This window comes from Pongo pygmaeus, chromosome 5 (genome assembly GCF_028885625.2).
Source record: "Pongo pygmaeus isolate AG05252 chromosome 5, NHGRI_mPonPyg2-v2.0_pri, whole genome shotgun sequence".
Taxonomy (NCBI): Eukaryota; Metazoa; Chordata; class Mammalia; order Primates; family Hominidae; genus Pongo; species Pongo pygmaeus.
Window position 1 is genome coordinate 37020917 of NC_072378.2, and position 7095 is coordinate 37028011.

Below are 7095 nucleotides of genomic sequence, written 5' to 3' on the forward strand. Positions count from 1 at the left end.
ACCAGAATGTTCTGGAGGAGCAGAATGGGGCAGCCTGATTCATTTGGCTGTTCCTCAGTCCTGGTGGGAATGAGAGAAGACTTGGAGTCCAGAAAGGAGAGACTCTGAGGCCCTTCTTCTTCTTCTTCTTCTTTTTTGTTTTTTTGAGATAGAGTCTCGCTCTGTTTCCCAGGCTGGAGTGCAGTGGTGTGATCATGGCTCACTACAGCCTTGACCTCCTGGGGCTCAAGTGATCCTCCTGTCTCAGCCTCCTGAGTAGCTGGGACTCAAGGCACATGCCACTACGCCTGGCTAGTTTTTTTATTTTGTAGACATGGGGGATCTTGCTTTATTTCCCAGTTTGGTCTTGAACTCCTGGGCTCGAGTGGTCCTCCCACTTCAGCCTCCTAAAGTGATAGGGTTACAGGCATGAGCCACTGCACTTGGCCTTAGCCCCTGCTTCTTGAGAGGCCTCCGTGAGGGCCCAGGAAGCCTGCAGCCCTGATGAGGCCCAGAGACCGTGGCCGTTTGTTTTGGCATTTGCCCAGCAGGCAGTTCTGTGTGGAGCTGTGGCTCTTTTGTTTGTGTGGTTTAACTGTTGGCCCAGTTTTTCCAGTGCTGATTAGATATCCCTGTGAGCAGCACATCCATTTCTAGTCCACAGGATTCCTGAAAAAGGGGCTGAAACCGTTGTTTCTTTTAGCCATGAGGCAAGTCAGAGGTACAGGGGGCCTGGCTCCTGCCTCTGTAACACTCTGAGCCTTAAGTTTGAGGATTCAGTGAGTCTATCAGTCAGGGTCCAGTCAGGATACAGAAACCACACCAGTGTTTTGTTTGTTTGTTTGTTTGCTTGTTTTTGAGACAAGATCTTGCTCTGTTGCCCAGGCTGGAGTGCAGTGGCACGATCTGGGCTCACTGCAGCCTCAACTTCCTGGGCTCAAGCCATCCTCCCACCTCCGCCTCCCAAGTAGCTGGGACCACAGGCATGAGCCTGCGAACATGATTACATGTGGGGCACCGTATGAGGCTAATTTTTGTTTTTCTTGTAGAGAAGGGGTTTCACCACGTTGCCCAGGCTGGTCTCAAACTCCTGGGCTCAAGGGATCCGCCTGCCTTGGCCTCCCAAAGTGCTGGGATTATAGGCGTAAGCCACCGTGCTCCGGCCTACACCATTTATTTTAACAATGAGAATCTAACATGCAGAATTGTTAATTAGGTACTGAAAAACTGAAAAGGCAAAAAGAGAATGCTGAAGCATTATGGAAGTCACAACCGCAAGAAGCAGCCAGGGCTTCCCTCGGGCTGGAGGAACAAAGGGAAACAGTGAGAATTGTTGTGCACATGTACCCTAGAACTTAAAAGTATTAAAAAAAAAAAAAATTTAGAAGCTTGCGGGAGTGCCCGTGGTGCTGAAGCTCAGACTTTGGGGATGGGTTGCCTACTGGTGGTGCTGGTGTCTCTAGGGGGGAACCAGGAGGCTGGCTCTGTGAGTACTGGAAAAAACACAAACCAGAATCAACTGCTGCTCCTTGAGTGAATTGCTGCTGTCAGATGGAAAAAACGTCTCTAGGTAGGGGCATTTCAGGGCAGTTGGGTTTCCGGTTAATTCCTCCCTGTTCTTAGGGTCTATCCCTCTTCACCTGCAGGCTCACACTCCCCTCTCAGTATTCTTTTTTCCAGGAACAACCCCATACTTTGCTGGCTCAATCAATAATGTGCTTCACTGAGCACCTATTAGGCTGCACCCGCCCTGGGGTCTGGGTGCCACAGATAAAGATATGGTAACAGCATCCACATTCATTGGCAAACTTAGTGCCGGACCCTGCTCTAAGCATGTCATATGCATTAATACATTAACTATTACCCTCATTTTACAGATGGGGAACCTGAGGCACAGAGACGTTTAGCAGCTTGCCCAAGGTTATTCTTTAGCTAGTAATTGGCAGAGCCTGACTATGAACCCAGGCAGAGTGGCTCCACGACCTACGTTCTTCACTAAGCCCCCTCACTGCCTCAAGCCCGGAAAGGCAGAACTGTACACAGCTGACCACAGCACAGGGTGGAGAATGCCACCGGGAATGGGTGGGAGGCCTCACAGAAGTGGTAGTTCATTTCATGCATTCATTCAATAAGTCTTTTTTAGTTTTATGAGATGGAGTCTCACTCTGTTGCCCAGGCTGAAGTGCAGTGCTGCGATCTTGGCTCACTGCAACCTCCACCTCCCAGGTTCAAGTGACTCTCCTTCCTCAGCCTCCCTAGTAGCTGGGATTACAGGCGCCCACCACCACGCCTGGCTAATTTTTTTATTTTTAGTAGAGACAGGGTTTCACTATGTTGGCCAGGCTGGTCTCAAACTCTTGGCCTCAGGTGGTCCGCCTGCCTCGGCCTTGGGTGGCAGGGGGCTGGAGGCATCTTTCACCCCAAGTAGGCAGGTCTGGGACTATAGGCATGAGCCACCACGCCCGGCTTCATTCAATAGGTCTTTAGACTGGGGTGTGATGGTAAACAAAAGCAGACATTCTGCCTGCTCTCAGGAAGCTTCTAGTGGAGATACAGATATTATTCAAATTTTCGTATCCAAAAAAAGCAAGCTCCAACCAACAGGTTCTTGCTGTGAAAATTACAATCACGGGGGTTTGTTGTAAACATAGAAATGAGAGAGCCTGCTTCCTGGAGGAAGTAATGATTGCACTGGGACAGGAAAGATGAGTGGGAGTTAATTCAATGGAGAGAAGAAGGAAAAGAGTTCTGGTCAGAGGGCACAGCATGTGCAAAGGCTCTGGGGTGAGGGTCGGGGTCATGGTGAGTGTGAGGACTGCTACTCCTGCTCCTGAACTCCAGCCAGCCCTCCCTGGCATGCAGCCCACCCGTCAAGACTCCCATCACTCCAGTTTGGAGCCATCTAGCCAGCCCTTCCTGCATCATGCTGGAGGCCAGCCATCACCTTCTAATTGGGTGCCAGCCTCCCACAGCTCCAAGGAACAGGGCGGGCTCAGGGGACTCTTGAGGGAGGCCTGAAAAAGCCCCAAAGCTGAAAGCTGCTCTGGGGACCAATAGGGGCAGTCCTGTGGGAGAGAAAGTAGGGTAAGTTCCCAGTGAGTCTTTGGAGAGTAACTGAGTGCACCATGTAAATGAAGCCTCAAGGGAGAGGGGGGCTTGAATAGTCACCCCACCCCAGCATGAGGGCTCTGACTAGGAGACTTGCAGTACTGAAGGCACACGGATTAACTCCCACTCCTGGACTGCGTGGGAGGGCAATGATGAACGCAGGCCAAGGACAAGGCTGGAGAGGAACATTGCTGTTTGGGGCAGCTTCTCAGCCTGACCCTTTTAGGAGGCCGCTGGGCGTTTGGAGAATGAGGTTCTGAGGAGTCACACCGTGTCTTTGTGTGGGATCCAGAGAGCTTTTGGGATCAGTGGACGAGATACTAGACTCCTAATGGCTCAAGGAGGGGAGAGGCAGAGAGCAGAAGGAAGAAAGGGAACCACCTCTTAATTTGTTCCCAATGCCTCCTCTCTGCCCTGTTTACAGAAAACAAAGTGCCTTTGGTTGACTCTGGACCGATTCCCCCAAAGCAATTAGAGCAACCACTGTCAATGCTCCAGGAAGAAGAGCTTCCCCCTCCCCTATCGCGCCCCCTCCCTCCAGGCAGCAGCTGAAGGCCCAACTGGGGGCCCCATGCTTGTGTCTGTTGGGATCTGCATGCCTGGCCTGTCCCCAAGCCCCCTCCCCCACTCCAGCTAGCACTGAAAGGCTGCCCCATAGCTATTCAAGTTCCATGGGCTCAATCTAATCAAGCAATGAGGACTGTGTCATCCTCATTACTCTCCCTGGGAGCATCTGATTAGGAGGAACATCACTGAATGGGCCCCTCTGATTCCCAATGGGAAATGGGAAGGCCAGCCTTCCCCTCCCTGCCTGACCCCCCATGCCTGAGGTAGGCCTTTCAGCAGAACCACCCGACCAGAGGCTCCGAACAAAGATGATTTGGATTCCCTGAGCCTCCTTTCCGGGGCAAGGGTGAGGGTATGTGCACAAATCCCTGTTGTGCCCTGTTGGGTTGGGGGGCCTGCAGGATGTCACCACCCATCTGCCATGCTGATTAGGTCCTGGGGCTATTACACAGGAGAACCGCTGTGGGGCGGGATGACATGACCCAGGGGCCAGGGGCTCAGGCAGGGACTCAGCGCCTGACAGAGGAGGTGACCCCCACTGATTTGTTTGGGGCCCCTTACCCCCTCAGCACCTGCAGCACCACTCACCACCATCTCTTCTACCAGCCTCATGTACCGCTTGGGTGGGCAGGTCTGGGAGTGTGTTGGAGCCAGCTCACATAGGCGTGCAAGAGCAGATGGTTAAATATTCAGGAATTTAGTGAGCTGGTTGTTAAACACAGCCATCATTAAAATTAAATTAAATTATATGGACAGGGTTTCTCAACCTTTTGTTCATCATTGCCTCCTGAGAAGACTTTCAAGACATTTTTCTCCTCCAATCTCCTACCATCACTGTCCTATAAAATTTTAATATCACAGATACTATATATCTGCTTAAGTACTGGATAGATATCTGTGCTTTATATATAAAAAGATTGAGTTTTTTGCTTTTTTTTTTTTTTTTGAGGCAGAGTCTCACTCTGTTGCCCAGGCTAGAGTGCAGTGGTGCGATCACGGCTCACTGCAACCTCCACCTCCTAGGTTCAGGTGATCCTCACACCTCAACCTCCAGAGTAGCTGAGACTACAGGCACGTACCATCATGCCTGGCTGATTTTTGTATTTTTTTTGGTAGAGGCAGGGTTTCATTATGTTGCCCAGGCTGGTCTCAAACTCCTGGGCTCCAATGATTTGCCTTCCTCAGACTCCCAAAGTGTTGGGATTACAGGTGTGAGCCACTGCACCCAGCAAGATTTTTTGTTTTGTTTCCCCACCAAGAATCAGTTTTTGCCCCTGTTGAGAATGCATGCTACAAACTCAGAATTAAATAAATTATATTCAAAACAAAGGTAACATATACTCACAGCACAGCACTTCCTAGTTGCTTTGCTGTACTTTACTATTATTGATTCTTTTGGGGTCATGGGTATACCTTTTCTCCCCTGGAGAGCTGGTTGTGCAATATTTACCAACACACCACTGAGCAGGTCTTTTGGTGAAATAATAGGCAGCATGAGAGGTGACTGATTTTAGTCAAAGAAAGATGGGTTTGTCTAGCAAAAACCTCACTCAAAGAAACATGGGAGGACCTGGAGAATTCCAGTGGATGCAGGGAAGAAAGGAAGAGGAGCCAGAAGAGAGAAAGGACCCTCTGATGCTGACTCCATATGGGCAGAAGTGTGTCTCTCTGTGGAAAGTTAAAAATAGCAGGAAAAATATACTGTGCCCCCATGCGCTAGGAATGTTTGTAACTAGCAATTGCTTGTTTCTTCCTCAGGTACACCCCTTATACACCTTTAAAGGTCAGGGGCATAAGACTGAAACCCACTGCCCCATTTCCGCCCACGGTCTCGTGTCTAGAGGCTCCTATGGATACCCAGAAATCTTCATTCTGAATGGCACGCTAGGCCGGATGGGGAACACGGAGGAATGAATGGCACTGCCTGGCCTTCACAAGAGGGAGAAGACAAGCCTTCACATGAGATAAACATGCTAGCACTGCATCACTTCCTCCTCTCCAGGCCTCAGTCCCCCGGCCCAGCACCCCAATGACATGGGAGGAGTTCTCAGTGGGCCCTTTCAGCTCCCACCGTCCCAGCCTGGAAAGCTCTCCTCTTCCTTCCATCTGGACAAAGCTATGAGGACCGGCCTAGGCACCTCCTCCTGCCACTCCTCTGGCCTCACTCAACTCCTATCTGCACAGCAGGATGGCCTTTTATTTTCTTTGAATTTTTTTTCATTTGGGGAAATCGCAGGGGTCAGCACATCCAGAGTGCAATGGATAAGCCTCGCCCTGGGAAAACCACCTTCGTGATCATAGTATCTCCCCTGCCAGGTAAGTATAGGATGGCCTTTTAAAACTCAGCCCACCTGCTTCAACCACAGCAAGGTGACACGTAAGGGGCAAAGTGTGAACCCAAATGCTGCGACATTCTTTCTCAGCTGGCAGACCACTGGCCATTCCCAGCTGCTCCCAACACCAGCCTCCTCATTTTTTTTTTTTTTTTGAGACAGAGTTTCACTCTGTCACCCAGGCTGGAGTGCAGTGGCGTACTCTTGGCTCATTGCAACCTCTGCCTCCTGGGTTCCAGCAATTCTCCTGCCTCAGCCTCCCAAGTAGCTGGGACTATAGTCATGCACCACCATGCCCAACTAATTTTTGTATTTTTAGACCAGGCTGGTCTCGAACTCCTGACCTCAGATGATCCACCCACCTCAGCCTCCCAAAGTGCTAGGATTACAGGCATGAACCACCAGGCCCAGCCTTCCTCATTTTTTTTTTCTTTTTTTATTTGAGACAGAGTTTCGCTCTTGTTGCCCAGGCTGGAGTGGAGTGGTGTGATCTCAGCCCACTGCAACCTCTGCCTCCCGGGTTCAAGTGATTCTTGTGCCTCAGCCTCCCGAGTAGCTGGGACTACAGGCATGCACCACCACGCCCATTTTTTTTAATTTTTAGTACAGATGGAGTTTCACCCTGTTGGCCAGGTTGGTCTCGAACTCCTGGTCTCAGGTGATCCGCCCACGTCAGCCTCCCAAAGTGTGGAATTACAGGCATGAGCCACCGCGTACAGTCTTTTTTTTTTTTTTTTTTTTTGAGACAGAGTCTCGCTTTGTCGCCAGGCTGGAGTGCAGTGGCGCGATCTCGGCTCACTGCAACTTTTGCCTCCTGGGTTCAAGCTATTATCCTGCCTCAGCCTCCCAAGTAGCTGGGACTACAGGCGCCCACCACCACGCCCAGCTAATTTTTGTATTTTTAGTAGAAACGGGGTTTCACCATGTTGGCCAGGATGGTCTCGATCTCTTGACCTGGTGATCCACACGCCTCGGCCTCCCAAAGTGCTAGGATTACAGGCCTGAGCCACCGCACCTGGCCTTTTTGTTTTCTTTATTTTCCAAAACCGTTATCTTAGACTCTTCATCTTTAAAATAGGAGTAAAGCTGGGTGTGGTGGTTCACGCTA

The 7095-nt window shown here is 50.5% G+C and overlaps 1 pseudogene; it reads right to left on the bottom strand.

Annotated features, from left to right (window-relative positions):
* Positions 1-5852: 5852 nt before the first annotated feature.
* LOC129039827 (U1 spliceosomal RNA) lies at positions 5853-5978 on the bottom strand (annotated as a pseudogene).
* Between the last annotated feature and the right edge of the window lie 1117 nt (positions 5979-7095).